The sequence below is a fragment of the Typopeltis vanoorti genome, chromosome 11 (assembly GCF_054136105.1).
Source record: "Typopeltis vanoorti isolate ZY-2024b chromosome 11, IOZ_Tvanoo_1.0, whole genome shotgun sequence".
In the NCBI taxonomy this organism is placed as follows: Eukaryota; Metazoa; Arthropoda; class Arachnida; order Uropygi; family Thelyphonidae; genus Typopeltis; species Typopeltis vanoorti.
Window position 1 is genome coordinate 33,410,093 of NC_143559.1, and position 17,485 is coordinate 33,427,577.

At 35.9% G+C, this 17,485-nt stretch overlaps 1 long non-coding RNA gene across 1 annotated transcript in view; it reads right to left on the reverse strand.

The window, feature by feature from the left end:
* LOC150101424 (uncharacterized) overlaps positions 1-1,717 on the reverse strand; it is a 40,753-nt gene extending 39,036 nt beyond the window's left edge. Inside the window, exon 1 of the long non-coding RNA XR_016549008.1 lies at positions 1,538-1,717. This is a non-coding gene — a long non-coding RNA (uncharacterized LOC150101424). The remainder of the gene's footprint in view (positions 1-1,537) is intronic.
* Positions 1,718-17,485: the final 15,768 nt, after the last annotated feature.

Here is a 17,485-nt window from a genome sequence, read left to right on the forward strand (position 1 = left end):
CTTTGCTGTGAGTGGTCCTAGTATTGTACCATCTTCATTGCTTCGCCGGGTATTGCAAGGCGCTATCAGAAAAGTTTAGAAACAATTATTTAAAGAAAGTTTCGTAAATAACTTTACCTTTGGTGTAAATTATCGTTGTTGGCTTAAGCGAGGAAAATATAGATGAAATCAAGCATATCGTATGAAGTTTATACTTCATATACTCAATTTAGCGAGAGAAAAAAATCCGTAACTATTTCATAAATTCAAGTTCAAAAGATATGATTTAATGGCGTTTATGAAGCAATTGCAAAGAAATGTTTATTGTAAAATTCATGTTGCATGGTTCGGTCAAGATGGGGGGGGTATGAATTTCTACACAAATTGAAGAAAATTATTTCGATACAATAATGAATGTTTCAGTATTTAAAACATCGTTTTTTAATGTTTATTCAGATTGCTGCCTGCTTATAGTTAAAATTGGATTAGTTGCTGTAAGGATACAAAAAATTGGGTTTGAATTTAACTTTGGTGATAACAAAGTTAAATTCCAAATACACTTCGTTATGTTTTCTATATCTGATTTGCTTGTATGCCATAGTCGTATTAAAGAACGCGAATTTAATACCCCTAAACAAGCTATCTTTTATTGCGATTAAATTAAAATTAACTTCTAGGCAGGGAATATTTTAATCAATAAAAGACCTTGTTTAAGGAGCCAAGACTTAATTTATGTAGCCATAATTTTCAACTTAATGTAGTTCATTTTTTTTCTCATTGAATAGTACGGTAAACTGCACCGAAAACCTATTTATACAGTAGCGACATATAATTCCACAGAAACACTCCTAAAATACAGAGACGACAAACAAAATGTAATATTCCATCCTCCGGCGATTCTGACGCCGAAAAGAAATGCATTAGCTGCGATTTAGAAAGGGAAACACGAGAGTTTAATATTTGGTTAGCGATTCATAGATAAATACGAAATTACTAACGGTATCATTGATAACGGAAACTAAAGTAGTGAATATCCCCTTCCTAGGATATGATGTCATGCTTCTATGTCACCAAAATAACAAGAAGAAAGTTTTGCTTGCATATCTGCTGTTTCTAGTGTCGGACCAAGAGAAAAATGTGATATCTGCTGCTTCCGTGGCAACAAGATATGCTTGCGTTTACCAGGTGGCAGATAGACGTTGGTTACAAATAGACGATAGTTCTGCCTGCTATGTATTCCGAAGCACTAGTCTTAGTACATAGTAATACTGGAAATAACATGAAAATTCCCATAACCTTTGTTTCATTGGTTTTTTATATAAGGATGAATAGAATTTACCGTGGACAAAGACACTAATGACCCAAGAATCCTAGCACATCAAATTTCGTGGCATAGTTATGAAAATGACTTACAATATTTTAGGATAATAAATAATTATTTACACTAGTCAATCATCCGGTACTATAGCCAACAAAAAATAAAATATTCTGCGTTGCAACATTCTCAACTATAAAATTTTAGAAAGAAATTATTCCCACTTTTTAAAGGAAAGTTTACCTTTTAATCATCAGTCTCCATGTCTGAAAGTCACTGCCTTCTAAGAAAGTATCAAGGAGATCGTACTATATTTATTATTAAAGCTTTGGAATGTTTTACACACGAATAATTGCAAATGGTAATAAAGGCGCGCTTAAAGGACGTCAATAAAGATACAATTTAGCAAAATATTTTGTTTTGTGATTACACGTTGCTGGTTTTAGGAATTTTACTAAACGATATACTGAAGTCGTGATGTTTACAAGTTGCAACTGTTCGCGAGGCACGATGTAATCGAATACCAACGTACTGTAAATCTGATCAAAACAACCCATGTTATTTGATTTCCAGGAGCATACTGCCCAGCCGTACAACCACCGGGATAAAATGCTTCGTTTGGCTACTGAGAGTCTGTGATTTCGAATCTCACTGCAATTATGAATGTGAATGTTTGTAAACATCTATGGCCATAAACTATTGCTTATAACTCTACCATCGTGAACTGAATTGCTTGCACTAAGGCGTCCACCGTGTGACCCGATGAGCTCTGAAACGGAAAGCAACTAATCTAGCGTAAAATTACTTAAAATCACATAAGTTCCCATAGTTGTTCCGAGATTTAAAAAAAAAATTCCTATATTACTACACTTAAAAAAATTTACACGTGTTTCAGAAATTAAAATGCATCCCACCAATCATAGGGGGCGTTGTTACTAATTTCCCAAAACTAGTGAAAGTTTCCCTTCATGTAATAGATCACTCAAACTTTCAAAATTCATATTGGCTTCACCTACATAATAAGAACTATTTTTTATGTGGCTATAAAAAACGAACAGGTTTCTGTAAACGAAAGAGACCGAGCAAAAAAAAAAAAAAAAGGAAAAAAACACGCTTGGTTAAACTACTGTGTTAAGGAATTTGGCTGTTATGCCATGCTTTATTTTTTCTGCTTGTTTTTCCCCTAAGGAGGGTAAAATTACTTTCTGCAAACTGTGTGAAGTTCCTATTTCATCAGACATTATATCCTCGGATAAATCTTCTAATAAAAAAGTTACGTGGCCAACGTCTAAGTTGATAAATTAAATTGCCTCGCAGACTTTGACAATAAGTGAAGTTATAGCAGAATATCTGATAAACAACAGATCTTTTGTTACGGCAATCACAGAAGCTTCTGAGATGAAAATTGCTATTAATGAACCAGAACTACTGAACTCTATAACTTCGAACTCCATTTAAACTAGCCATATACTCTTTTATAAGCCAACTGAACTGGATGAAATAAAATTATCTGAACTAGGCATTCCTAAACTTCGATAACATATAAAAGAATAAAGGCTATTTACGGAAATAAGCATTGAATATACAGTATATGACTGTGAGGTTTTAATTACCTTTATGAATATTCAAAAATGATTTTAAACTATTCCAAATCCTGCTAACATAAATAACATAAAATATGAATATAAGGCTATAACCAGACCCCATACTTTGCACCTAATTATAAGTTTATTGCATTGAATGTAAATACATACACAATTGTCAATATCGCCTGCAATGTCGAGAGTAGAACGCCGATAGCGCCATCACCGGCAACAACATACAACTATGAAAAATAAACAATTCATCATCCAATCTAAAAGACAGAAAATTCAGTAACTGGTTGACGACTGATTTCGAATAAATTATAGAACAAAATGATTATCAAGGCTCTTTGTGGAATGTGCAAATAAGTATTAATTAATTAACGTATAGTTAATAAATCAAAGCTTAAAACATTTAAACAAAATCTGACATCATAAGCGAAATCATGAATTTACAATAAAATATGAATCCGAACTCATTTATCATTAATATCACACATGCCTAAGTTCTAAAGAGAACTGGGCGATGGACTGAGTCCTTGACTCTTTATCCCGTCATCTGAATGAAGAAAATCTGTGTGGATGGGGTGTTATTGAGCTAAAAGCTCTAGTCATGGCTAGGTAACAGCAATAGCCGAGCCTCAGTTAAAACTTCATTGGCTACAGCATTGCCATCCGCTACCCTGGAAGTCCTTAAAAAGACTGGGATGTTCCTTCACACATACCTTATAATAATAATAAATAATTTGTGAGTTCAACAAATCTTGTTGAACTCACAAAAAAAAGGAGGGTTAACTGTACTTGGAAGCAGCCACCACCACCAAAGGGAGTAAAACCAAAAATCTGGTCAGCGCCGACGCTTTCGATGAGGGCTTTAGCCAAACATCGAGGTCGCAGGTCGGCTTCAACTTCGATTCCAAGGGTCCGCGTATGCGGCAAAGCCATTGCTGGTGAGGGGGAGTGCCTAAGCTATTCCCACCACCGAGTGTTTTATTCTTGTCCCAGTCCGGGATTTATTCTGTATCTGCTGCTGTAGTTTATTATCAAGTGCCTCTATGAGACGCTTTGTCGATAATAACTGAGCTAACAGATACTACAATTTGCACTTAGCTAAACAATTTGATTCCAGATTGGTGAAATTTGCACCTTCTGGAATTTGTAATTACGAAAGCATAAGACGAAAGATTATCAAGCAATGTGAAGGGAAACGTGAACATATCTTATAGTCCTTATAAGGACTGGCTTAAATGGGCGAAGCAAGAATGCTTTTCATCATCCCCGTTATCTGTAGAGGACAGTGTAGGGATAAGATGTTATTGAGCTATTAAAGCTCTGATCATGGCAGGAGGGTAACAGCAATAGCGGAGCCTCAGTTAGAACTTCATTGGCTACAGCATTGCCATCCGTTACCCTCCAAGGGTATTGGATTGAATGAATCAATCACCGACTATGTAAGTAAAGGTGAAATCTCAAAAATACGGACAATCTCTAGGCCACTCCATAGTGGGCGAAAGACCGTCCTAATCTCAGCGCTGGTTCCACTTAGTGACGGGCTCCCCGACCACTGAGCAGAACCGCTCATATTCCGAGGAAAATAATTCACCGGCAAGTACCCATCAGCGGGCCGTGCCGGAGAACACCTTCCCCGGAGACTCAAAGTGCTCTCTTAGGGCAAAACCTAAGAGAACGAACTCAAAAACTCATCGCCCAAAGGGATAACAGCAACAGCCGAACCTCAGTTAAACTTCATTGGTACAGCATTGCATTGTTGCCATCCGTTACCCCCAAGGGCATTAATGAACCAATCGACCGCATCTCACGGTCGATTGATTCAATCTCATCAGAACATATCTTAACAACAACAACGTTACTGGCTTGCTGGGTGAAGCATAAAATGCTTTTTATTTTCCCCTTTATCTGTGTGGAGAAGCTTGATGGGGGAGGTTGTGAGACTTATGCTCGCACTTTGTGAATATGGAGTTAGTTCTGTTCTGCTGAAAGCAGGATTGCCTTGGGTCTTTTGTGTTTTTGATAGTCATGTTCACTATAACTGGAAGCTTGTCTGATTAGTGGATTAGGATGAGAATGTGCCTTGCTGAAGAAAACATATCTTAAAAAGTTCTTAAAAGAACTGGGCGATGGACTGAGTCCTTGACTATTTATCCCGTCATCTGAATGAAGTAAATCTGTGTGGATGGAGGGTTATTGAGCTAAAAAGCTCTAGTCATGGCCGGGTAACGGCAATAGCCGAGCCTCAGTTAAAACTTCATTGGCTACAGCATTGCCATTTGTTACCCTGATTAGTAAGTAAAGGGTAAAATCTCAAAAAATCGGACGATCTCTAGGCCACTCCATAGTGGGCGAAAGACCGTCCATATCTCAGCATTGGTTCCACTCAGTGACGGGCTCCCCGACCACTGAGCAGAACCGCTCAAATTCCGAGGAAAATAATTCACCGGCAAGAACCCCTCAGCGGGCCGTGCCGGAGAACACCTTCCCCGGATACTCAAAGTGCTCCCTTAAGACAAAAACCTTAAGAGAGCCAACTCAAAAACTCATCACCCAGGATAACAGCAACAGCCGAACCTCAGTTAACTTCCCTGGTTCAGCATTGCTAATTGTTACCCTGATTAGTAAGTAAAGGGTAAAATCTCTAGGCCACTCCATAGTGGGCGAAAGACCGTCCATGTCTCAGCGTTGGTTCCATTCATTGACGGCCGCCCCGTCCTAGCACCCCGTTTAAGCAGAACCGCTCAGCGTTGGTTCCACTCAGTGTTGGCCGCCCCGTCCTAGCACCCCGACGGGCTCCCCAACTACTGAGCAGAACCGCTCAAATTCCGAGGAAAATAATTCACCGACAAGAACCTCTCAGCGGGCCGTGCCGGAGAACACCTTCCCCAGAGACTCAAGGTGCTCCCTTAAGGCAAAAACCCTAAGGGAGCGAACTCAAAAACTCACACCCAGGATAACAGCAACAGCCGAACCTCAGTTTACTTCCTCGGTTCAGCATTGCTAATTGTTACCCTGATTAGTAAGTAAAGGGTAAAATCTCAAAAAATCGGATGATCTTTAGGCCACTCCATAGTGGGCGAAAGACCGTCCATATCTCAGCGTTGGTTCCACTCAGTGACGGGCTCCCCGACCACTGAGCAGAACCGCTCATATTCCGAGGAAAATAATTCACCGGCAAGAACCCCTCAGCGGGCCGTGCCGGAGAACACTTTCCCCGGAGACTCAAAGTGCTCCCTTAAGGCAAAAACCTTAATGGAGCGAATTCAAAAAAACTCATCACCCAGGATAACAGCAACAGCCGAACCTCAGTTAACTCTTCCTTGGTTTAGCATTGCCATTTGTTACCCTGATTAGTAAGTAAAGGGTAAAATCTCAAAAAATCGGACGATCTCTAGGCCACTCCGTAGTGGGCGAAAGACCGTCCATATCTCAGCGTTGGTTCCACTCAGTGACGGCCGCCCCGTCCTAGCACCCCGACGGGCTTCCTGTTTAAGCAGAACCGCTCAGCGTTGGTTCCACTCAGTGTCGGCCGCCCCATCCTAGCACCCCGATGGGCTCCCCAACTACTGAGCAGAACCGCTCAAATTCCGAGGAAAATAATTCACCGACAAGAACCCCTCAGCGGGCCGTGCCGGAGAACACCTTCCCCAGAGACTCAAGGTGCTCCCTTAAGGCAAAAACCCTAAGGGAGCGAACTCAAAAACTCACACCCAGGATAACAGCAACAGCCGAACCTCAGTTTACTTCCTCGGTTCAGCATTGCTAATTGTTACCCTGATTAGTAAGTAAAGGGTAAAATCTCAAAAAATCGGATGATCTTTAGGCCACTCCATAGTGGGCGAAAGACCGTCCATATCTCAGCGTTGGTTCCACTCAGTGACGGGCTCCCCGACCACTGAGCAGAACCGCTCATATTCCGAGGAAAATAATTCACCGGCAAGAACCCCTCAGCGGGCCGTGCCGGAGAACACTTTCCCCGGAGACTCAAAGTGCTCCCTTAAGGCAAAAACCTTAATGGAGCGAATTCAAAAAAACTCATCACCCAGGATAACAGCAACAGCCGAACCTCAGTTAACTTCCTTGGTTTAGCATTGCCATTTGTTACCCTGATTAGTAAGTAAAGGGTAAAATCTCAAAAAATCGGACGATCTCTAGGCCACTCCATAGTGAGCGAAAGACCGTCCATATCTCAGCGTTGGTTCCACTCAGTGACGGGCTCCCCGATCTTATTAAAAGTATCTTGATTTCATTTACTACAGATGTCGTAATTGAAAAGGTGTCTATATCTACATGTGGGTAAACTAATCCTGATTTCTAGCGTGTTAACATTTATCCAGGTAATATTAATTTCTCCCTGTAAACCTCTCCGAACACATGGAAATTATTGAAATATCTTTTATATATACATATATTTTTAAAAAATACTTGCAACAAATAATTACATTACGGCCTTCCGCTTACTGCGCATGTCTTAAACTGTTCTGAGCTATCTAAGTTCGTGTATTAGTATTCAGGTGACTTCAACAAGCAGTGCAGTATTGTGCATATTATTTTAAGAGCAAATCCTTCAAGCAAAAAGGATGGCTACCGTACAAACTATCTTGCAAATTTGGGTGCAGCTCTCCCTATTCGTCGTGGTCCAGTGAACACACATCAGATTAATCGCTTCATTAAACTGCTTGTAAAGGGTTTACTGAGCAAAGGAGATTTTATTCCATAAGCGGTGTTTTCCAGCAGTACAAAGTTACATCATAAATTCTTAACTTAAACTTTGCGGCAGAAGTTTTAATTTCTTAATTATTATTGCTTTCTTCGGCGATTAATTACATAATGTTTGGGGGGAAAGAACGGAAGAAATATTAGCAAAATTATACCATGTATGAATACAACAGTTAGGGGATAGTAAACAAGCTACAATGAACTCGCATCGCCAGGTCTTTCTATTATGTAAATTATGCATGCTAATTACCAATAATTTGTAACAATTCTTTAATATAAGTAGTAATTTTGATTTAAGTGGAGGGATACCAATAAATTATTGTCCCCCCTTTTGTGTACGGTTCGCAATGATGCGTGGTATTTAGCATTAATTTAGATTGATGCTAAATACTGCTAAAGAAATCTATAAAGTAAAACCATATATTCCTTACAGGTTATTTGACATACTCATTATGAGAAAAATTTGTGTGCAGTTTTAGATTTCTCGTTTCCATAAATCCTCTTTCAAAGTATGATTTCGGGTTGGCTTACTCTTACTGTTGAGATATAAGGATAAAATGTTGTGTAGGGATAAAAATGCAATAATAAGATCGAGAATTTCTCAAATTTAGAAGAATGCCGAAAGCCATAAGCGATAAATAAAAAAAAAACTTAGAAAGAAAGAAATAATTGCTAGAAGAATCCCGCTTAAAGAGTTACCTCTGTTTTAAGCCTCTTAAAATAGAGGTAACTGCTTGCATCGGTCTTGGCATGGACTCCACGGGACCACAGAAGGTGTCCTGAGGTATTCTGGACCAACTTGACAAAATAACTACTTGGTTATTTAGCACATAATACACTGCTCTTATAGATTTAGTTCATTTGGCAGTAATTCCTAAACACACACAAAAAAATAATAATTAAGAAAAACCCTTAAAATTATCTACGTACGAGGGTGGTCTGAGTTTTAGTTTTGGAAAGAAACAGAAGTCTTTTCTTGAATTTCTTTTGGCGTTAAACCTTTTACAAAGAATTTTATAACCGCACGATACTCAATTTTATCCATTTCAAGGGATACACTTTTCCTTCAGAGAACTGTATAAAACAAACTACTTGATAGAATGACTTGCATTTTCATATGGATACTTATGACACATGTACCAACTTAGGGAGAAAAAAAAAATCTTGCCAATAGTGCTGCCATCTACGGTGGAGCCCGAGAACTTTTACGACCAAACTCGTATAATGGTAACTGAATAATCTGGATCAAACTGAGCCCCTGTGAACAGATACATTGTAATCATAGTCAACAGACTGTGTCTCTTATTTATCAGCTATGGTAAATAAGAGAATAAATAAGTAAATAAGTAGTTAAAAAATTAAAATGAACTAAAAGTACTTCTGAAATCATTAAATTATACTTTCAACCAGAGACCCATTCCTCCGTCTGGAAAATAAACATAATTATCAGAGAAAATATCCCTCGCCTTAGCTGTTTGGGCATAAGCCTCTCTGTAGAGCTATATTGCTACATAATTATTTCAAAGATTTTCGGAGAATTGCTGAAGTGTTAATTACTCGTGACTAAATATTTTAAAATGTTTAAAAGTCAGATTTTAAAATTGATAAATTTTAAAACTTGAGTTGCTGGTGTTGATTATAAAAATATAGTACAGTGATGTTATTATTATTATTAACTGTGAGATGTGAAATTTTTAGGCTACCTGCAAGCAAAAAAAAAAACAAAAAAATGATTTAGCTGATAATCAAATATCCAATTTATTCTGAAGCAGTTTTTCTATGGCGCGCCATGAGGTGTTTACAATAATACCGAAACAACAATAACCAGTGGCGTAGCTAGAGCTTTTGCCGCCCCAAAATTACTACAAAAAGTCAAAACGGATGTATTTTTCTTCCTTTTCTGTTAGCAAAATCGTCGATGACATTGGCAAAGTCTATTTCATAGTAATAAAGGTAATTCTTAATCAATTTTATTTAGCAACGCTCACAACTAGCAACACTTACAGAAATTGTGAGGAAAATTCCCAGTAGTATTACAGTATTTGGAACTGAGTTCTCGAGACTGTTTTAGAATTAACTGCAAAAGTTCAAAAATGTTCAAAGTGTCGCCCGGGGTGGATCGCCTCCTCCTCCCCCAAGCTATGCCACTGACAATAATCAAGTTGAAAATTGTAGATTTAGAGTAGAAAATATTATTGTTATTATTAAACATTAGGCTCTTTAGCTCAGCCAATATTGATAACGCCCTTTGGTTAGAAAGATTGGATTCGAATCCGTTTTTTTTTTTTTTTTCATATCAAAAGACTGATACCAGCCAGAACTAAATGCAATTTACAGACATGGAGCACTGCTCATAAACTTAGTTGCTTCTTCCATAATTACAAACAACATCAATCCTTTCAGGATTGATGTTGATTCAGTAGTTCGCACTACTTTGTTTGCAACTAACTGCGTGCTCTTTAAGCAAGTCATTCCCTTGAGACAGCAATGCAACACATTTTTGTTAGTCTCTTTCAACAGCTGAGAAGTTTATTATTGTCTGAAATTATAGTATATTTAACAGTTAGCCCTAGGCTGAAAAAAGAAAAGTCATAACTATACTTCATACGCAAATTTTGCATTAGTATATAATTTCTTTTTTTTTTTTTTTTTTTTTTGACGCTTATCAAGAGAAAAGACCTTTCGCCATCATCTATAATCCGAAGTTTAATTAAAGTACGGTGATATACCGCTTTGGTTTTTATATACTATAGGGTAACTTCAGTAATTGACTTAACTTCAAAAGTAACTGACGTAACTAATGACACGTTAAAAAAGTGTCGTCTGTAAATTCAAAAATAAGCAAAGTAATAAAGCAAGTATTTTTATATATCCACTGACAAATCTTTTGATGTTGACATTTACTTTTTTTACAATGTTTTAGAATTTTTTTTCGAATGCAAAAATCTACTTTGCAAAAGTATAAGCAAATACCAGATTAACACGTAGCGTGCTAAAATATCAATATCAGGCGAAGGTACATGGGCGGTTTTTTAATTTTCGTGCGAACAACGAGCTAAAATGTCACCTATTTCGTGTCTTTTTTTTAAAAAAAATCAAAATAATTTGCTCCTCAACACTCCACCAGTTGAAATTACTATAGGCGTTTGTGGGAGTAGTTCGACTCGAACAGATTAGGCTTCGAAGTAATTATGCATCTTATCACTGAGATTTGCCAGTTCAAAACAGATGAAGTCACTTTTCTATTTCCCAATCATTGTAATAATATGCGCACTACTCAAGCACGGTTTGCATATTTCTGGCGTAAGTTGAACTAGAAAAATGAGAATGTTTGAAAAAACCTTCGTGAGTATCTTGAGGGTCCAGTTTTCCAAAATTCTACTACCCAGTACAAGACTGGCTAATTTCACCTTAGATGAAAACACTCCACCATTTCTATAGCATGTGTTATTTATTTAATTCTGGCATGGATTATAAAATATTACGATTTACCACCTGGAAAATATCCAGTCCACAGGTAAATGTTATTTAGAAGTTGTATAATGTAGGAAGATATACTAAAAAATTACGTAGCAAGAATTGATCGTTTCTTATGCCATCTTTAAATATATTCAAGAAAAGAAAAAAAACTCAAGATTAATAAGTGGTACTATAAATACACTGAGACTGCTGAGTTTGTTTTATTTCTTCTCCCTAAATTTTGAGGGCCACCTCTGAAGTCAAATCTATGGAACAAAATAAATGATTTATGTGTTATTTCTATGGCCATTGTTTGACCATAGAAATAGAAGTACTAGACGAATACGAAGAAAATATAGCACGCAACTGAAACCACGTTGTGTTCCTAATCCTAACTAGTATTATTTATAAATGCAGTCATGGATTCTATGGTTGATTTTTGTTAAAAATATATTTCTTTCAAGAGGAAAGTCTTCCTTGTCTGAAAAAAATCAACTGAAGAAGCTTCTGAACCAAGGGGGAAAGTTCCTCTAATCAGTGACTAGAATCCAACCAATGTTTTTCTCCTCCAACCTGAGTTTGCCATAATCATATATGCATATCATCACGTATAACTGAAGAGTCCCTTTCCCCTCGTAATCATCAACCGTATTAGTATAGTGTACGCTGAACACTCCTATTTAAGATCGCAATAATAATGATACATGAACACCAGAGAACTCTTCGATACTGAAGATTTTGTTTAGAACTGAATATGAGTTAAATGCTAAGTAAGAAGGCAGCAGATTTAAATATTAATTTCCTATGCTCTTCCTCCCTCCTTAAGGTAGAGTTATAATGGTTCTTATACCCTGTACAAGCCAGTGAAGTCCGTTGGGGCTGTAGAATTTAGAATTTTGCTTAAACAGCGTTTCATTCCATCCTCGTTATAATGACATTTTGTTTTACGTGTTTAATTGCTCTAAGGAAAGTAAATTGTTTCTTAATGATCTGTACTAATGTCAGAATGGCAAGTTTCACCCAGCATTCATTACCCTGGGAGTTTAATTAAAAGAAATACCGACAACAGATGTAATCCATATGAACCAAAACGTACAACTAGAGCAGTGCCAGATAGTAATCTCCAGTAATTATGGAATCATTGGGCACTTTTTCTTGTACTTTTATGTGCCGCCTTCTATTTTTAAATAAGGAAAACGTGATAATTATTCCTTCCTTAATGTTCTGGTTTCCTTCATTAATCTTTAGTTGTAGTGCAACGTGAAGATGTCCATACAAAGTTAAATATTTACAATAAAGAAACCCTGAGCTCATTTATTATATCCTTCTCGTGTTTATACGTAATTAAAAATTAAAGAAAGCGAGACCATTGGTTGGTAATGGATTTTGTAGATTCTTTTCTTCGAATTCTTTTGTAATATTAGCTCTAAGAATTTTAACCCGTGAATTACTTGCGCGTGGAAAGTAGAATAATCCTTATTTTTTTTTAGTAAGATTTTCTATACGTGACCTTAATTATAGAATGGCTCTGATGGTTGACAAAAATGAAACAAATCTTGTGGCTTATTACTAATAGAGAAGATTTGCCGAAGCTAAGATTTGTGGTGCCTATGACTAACGTTCTTGGCGTCTCATATAAGATTCAAATCCAAAAGGCTTTCGTCGAAAGCCTTTTGGATTTGAGCTATAGAGGCTCATCTTTGTGATTTGATATCTGCTAAAAATGACCTATTTACCAACCTATAAATAACAGTATCGGACATAACTATCAACTATCATAAACAGTGATGACATTCGTTCATCTTTTACTTTTTAATAGATGACAGAATGGTGGCCATTTCGACTGACTCAAATAAGTCAAAGATCAACAAAGCAGACCTGTAAGGAAGATGCTTAGAACTTCAAAAAAGTAACGTGCAGAATATTTCCACAGAATACATGTTGGTCGCTGTATCCAGTGGTGAACTGAAAGGGGCCCTTTGTTAACTTTTTCTCAAATTTGCGAGCCCCTTGTTCTTCTTGTTTAATAATCTTGTAGAACTAGAAAATACCATTGTGGAATGTATACATGCTACTATAATTGCTACTTTAAATTCATATGGATTTTCTGATAACTATTGAAAAAATCATTTCATTGCATTTTGTTCTGATGGAGCCAGTTAATGTTAGGAAACAAATCAGGTGTTGCAATCAAACTTCTACAAAAATTTAACAACATTTTGATTTGGCATTGCGCTCATCGTTTACACTTAGCACTAGACGATTCGATAAAAAACATTAAAGAAATAAATCATTTTGAAATATTTATGGATAAATTATATGCTTTTTATCATCAATCACCAAAAAATCAACGAGAATTAAATACGATTGCAAAAGACCTTGGTATCGAAATTTCAACGATTGGCCGTGTGTTTGGACCACAATGGGCAGCTTGCAGTTTACGAACGGCTCTTGCTTTGTGCAGAAATTACCCAGCTTTATGCAGCTTTTTGCATCGGACGATAAATATAAGGGCTTTTTAAACCGACTTCTCAATTTGGAATTTTTAAAAGATCTAACATTAATGATTGATATCTTACAGGAATTATCATATCTGTCAAAAGCTCTACAAAGTCGCAATATAAGTATTTATGAAGGCTAAGTTAGGTTTTTTTTTTTTTTTTTTTTTTTCTCGACGATGCGAGTCCTTTATTAAAATTTCTATAGCTCACCACTGGCTGTATCCCTTTTTTAGAATTAATCTATGTACAAGTCACTACTAACATCTGCCCACTGTATTAATGCATAGAAATTCATGCAGCCCATTATTTTAAATAATATAACAACTAATACTAATCACATTTGTTATTTACGTACTTTAATACAGTATATATTTGGACTTGATTTTAACTCAAAGTTTCTTCAAATCGCAATTCTTAACTTAAAATAGTGTTAGGGTTAATGCATAGCAAGAATGGTAACGATTCTCCTTAAAATACTGTTTTACCAATAAGTTCACCAGTCAGTTATCCTCAGTATCTAACAAAGTGTAATCGACTGGACACAGACTACCCTTCACAGAAGCCCCGAACACGGAACGAAATTCAGCATATATAAACAATTCTTTATGCATATTCATTTCAAGGATTTCTGTTACATTCAACTAGTCCGGTCGATTACACTTTGTTCGAAAACAATATTGAGGAAAGCGGACTGGTGAACTTACAGGTAAAACTGTATACAGTGAAACAGTAAGAGATATTTTCACAATAAAAGCAAATATTTATTTATTGATTCGATGTTTTGAACCGAAACATATGCAAACCGATTTTCGATATTGGAGAGCGCTATTGTTCATTAGGATCTCAGTCTGATCTACGACATAAATCGATCCCTGAGCGAGATCGTAAATACGTTACTAGTTTGAGGAATATGAAATACGCTTGCCTTCCTTCTACAGTCTTAATAATAAAGAACAAAAGAACGGTAATATAGATAGAGGATAGTCAATCAACCAATCAATATCAGTGCATCAACAAAAGAAAATTTTGACACATAAGGAATGTAGTGATAGATTTCTGTAGGGATGTGGACAAATCAATGGGCTGTTATTTTGTTTAAAACTGTCGACTTATGAGAATGTAAAATGTATAACTTCTCTAGGCAGTACTACCTGATGTGTTAAAATATACGCAAGGGTTTTGTCTTGAAGGGGGGGGGGGTTCTATTATATGTGTATTTCCACAAAAAGTATTATAACTCAACATAAGAAAATATAAAAAACTCTAGACCGCCAATCAAAATATTAAATTCAACTACGCTCAGGTCCCCCCCCACACACACACACATACCACAGTGATGGAAAACAGACTTGAGAGAGAAATTTCACCTTCTTGCTGGGGGGGGGGGAGTCGGGATGAAGGAAGTAGCTCACAGATTTCTGAAACCCTTAACAACACTGGCTCTTTTGGGCATTTCCTACTTTGAATTTCATATACTGTACATATTAATTTTCATTATTCTTTTATTGGCATTTCTTTGTAGAGGAAAAAAGTCTTCTTTGCGGGAACTTTTGTGCCAAATCAGAAAATAAGATTTAACCCAACATAAGGCTTTAAAGCGCTTTCTTGTTAAAATGGATTTTCTACCAACAAATGAACCTGACATTCATGATATATAAATATATCCGATCAATATCTGTAGCTCTGATTTAATGTGTATAAAAACCGTACGAAGCATAACAACTAAGAAATCAGAATAAGCAAAACAACTAAAAAAATCAATATAGCCGTGATTACAGAAACAAAAAAAAAAAGATATTAACGGGAACAAAATATATAGTTGAGTGGCCATTTTAGTCAATTATGGAAAATGATCAAATTTTAAAAACAAACAGAAGCTAATTAAATATCATAGGAGTATATGAACAATTTTATGAGGAACTACAAACACAGTTAAATAAATGTAATAAAAATGACTATATAGTAATAGCAGGGGGTCTTAATGCTAACGTTGGAAATAATTCAATCCCATCCCAAATGTCTTAGGAAAATATGGAGAAATTTGCATGAGTAACGATGGTCAAGAACTATTAGACTTCTGTATTTTCAATAATTAAAAAGACTACTTTTTTTTTTCAAAAACATATAAATAAATATACTTGGAATGGCAAAGGAACAAGATCTATAATTGATTATATTATTACTAATCAGGAACTAGCTCCATGTGTGAGAGATGCACATGTTTACAGAGGAAATGAATTTTTTTCAGATCGTTACTTAGTAATTTCTAAAATAGAAATACTAACAAAATGGAGAAAGGAAGTAAATAAGAAAAAACAAGAAATAGAACAAACGTACAAAGTATATCGATTACAAGAAGAAAGGATTCTAATGCTATATCAATCATGATTAATACCTAAAAGATGTCAAAATCAATGAAGATATAGAAGAAGAATGGAAAACTTTGATAAGGATAATTCATAAAACAATCTCTGAAGTACTTGAAAAGAAAAAGAAAATATTAAAAAAAGAAAAACATTAAAAATTTGGAACATAGATATAGAAAATGTAATAAAAATGGTATACAACTCCTTCCTCCAAACACAAACAAAGGAAACAGAAATACAAATCTCTAAAAATGTCCAATATATTTATGAAAAAAAAAAAAAAACGCGTATAAGGGGATCCGAGCAGTTCAAACCCGCGTTCTTCAATGGTCAACTGTATATTATTTTTACAGCAAAAACTTGCCAATTGCCAGAGAACATACAAGTGCAAACTTGAAACCTTAATTTCCAACCAATGAGGATATAAAATACTTAAATACAGGGGCTTCAATTTGGCATACATTAGATATTAAAATGGATGATATTATGGTTCCATTCATATTTTATAGCCAAATATAGAAAGAAACTTCAAAGTTTGAAATACCACTTATTGCAAAAAATATTTGTAACACTAGTTTAATGGGAAAAAAAAAGGCCATGAAAATATTCCTTACAGTCATGTAGTTTGAACATACCATCGCACCAATAAATTCTCGGGTTCAAGAATTTATTGGCGCAGTTTCACGAAAGCTCTTGAGTCTCGGATACCATTACTGTACAGAAATAGCGTTAACAGCAGTATTAAGAAACAGATAGAACACTGTTGGGTCATTCTTTTTTAAAATAAAATAATAAAATAAAATAGTCCAAGTAGTTTCGTAGCATGTAAAAAATGTTCCCATGACTGTCATTTTAATCAGAATACGTGTAACAAAATTTCCATTTCGAGGAGCGTCATCGTGAAATAAAGGCGATTCTTTTCCGAGAATTTTCAACGAATTATCTTTTCATTTGATACGAAAAATCCCGAGAGCCTCACTTTGTAAGAATAAATGCATTCGATTTTAAATGTATTATATTTCATTTCTTTCAAATTTGCCTCGTTTTTAAATTATATCGTTGCCGGAAATCGGATTGCTTTCCCGCAATTGGAAACAGTAAATTATTATAAAATTTTATTTAAAAAATCTAAACATTACGCAAATACGTTACGACAACAGTTGGTATTCCTTTCGCTCGTAAGGAACGGACAGTGTGTTGATTATTTCATTTCTTACACATATTCTTAATATGCAGCAGGAGACCTAATTTTCCATCTTTTAGGGAGGGGGGGCGAGAAAACAGAGAATTGTCTTGCAGTGTATTATTGCAATGTATCTTTCAGTTATATATTACCCCTTCGTTCCTCCTTATATGCACCAAACCTGCAAAGGGCATTCTCTTAATCTGGTTTACATCCACCGTGGTTTTTTTTTTTTTTTTTTGTATGTGTGTGTCAAACAACCAGTCTGTGCATGTCCAAAATCATCATTCATCCAGGTGCCACGCTACACCAGCCATAGCGTAAGTATAACTTTATTTCTACTACGTCAATAACTTGCCCATTATTGC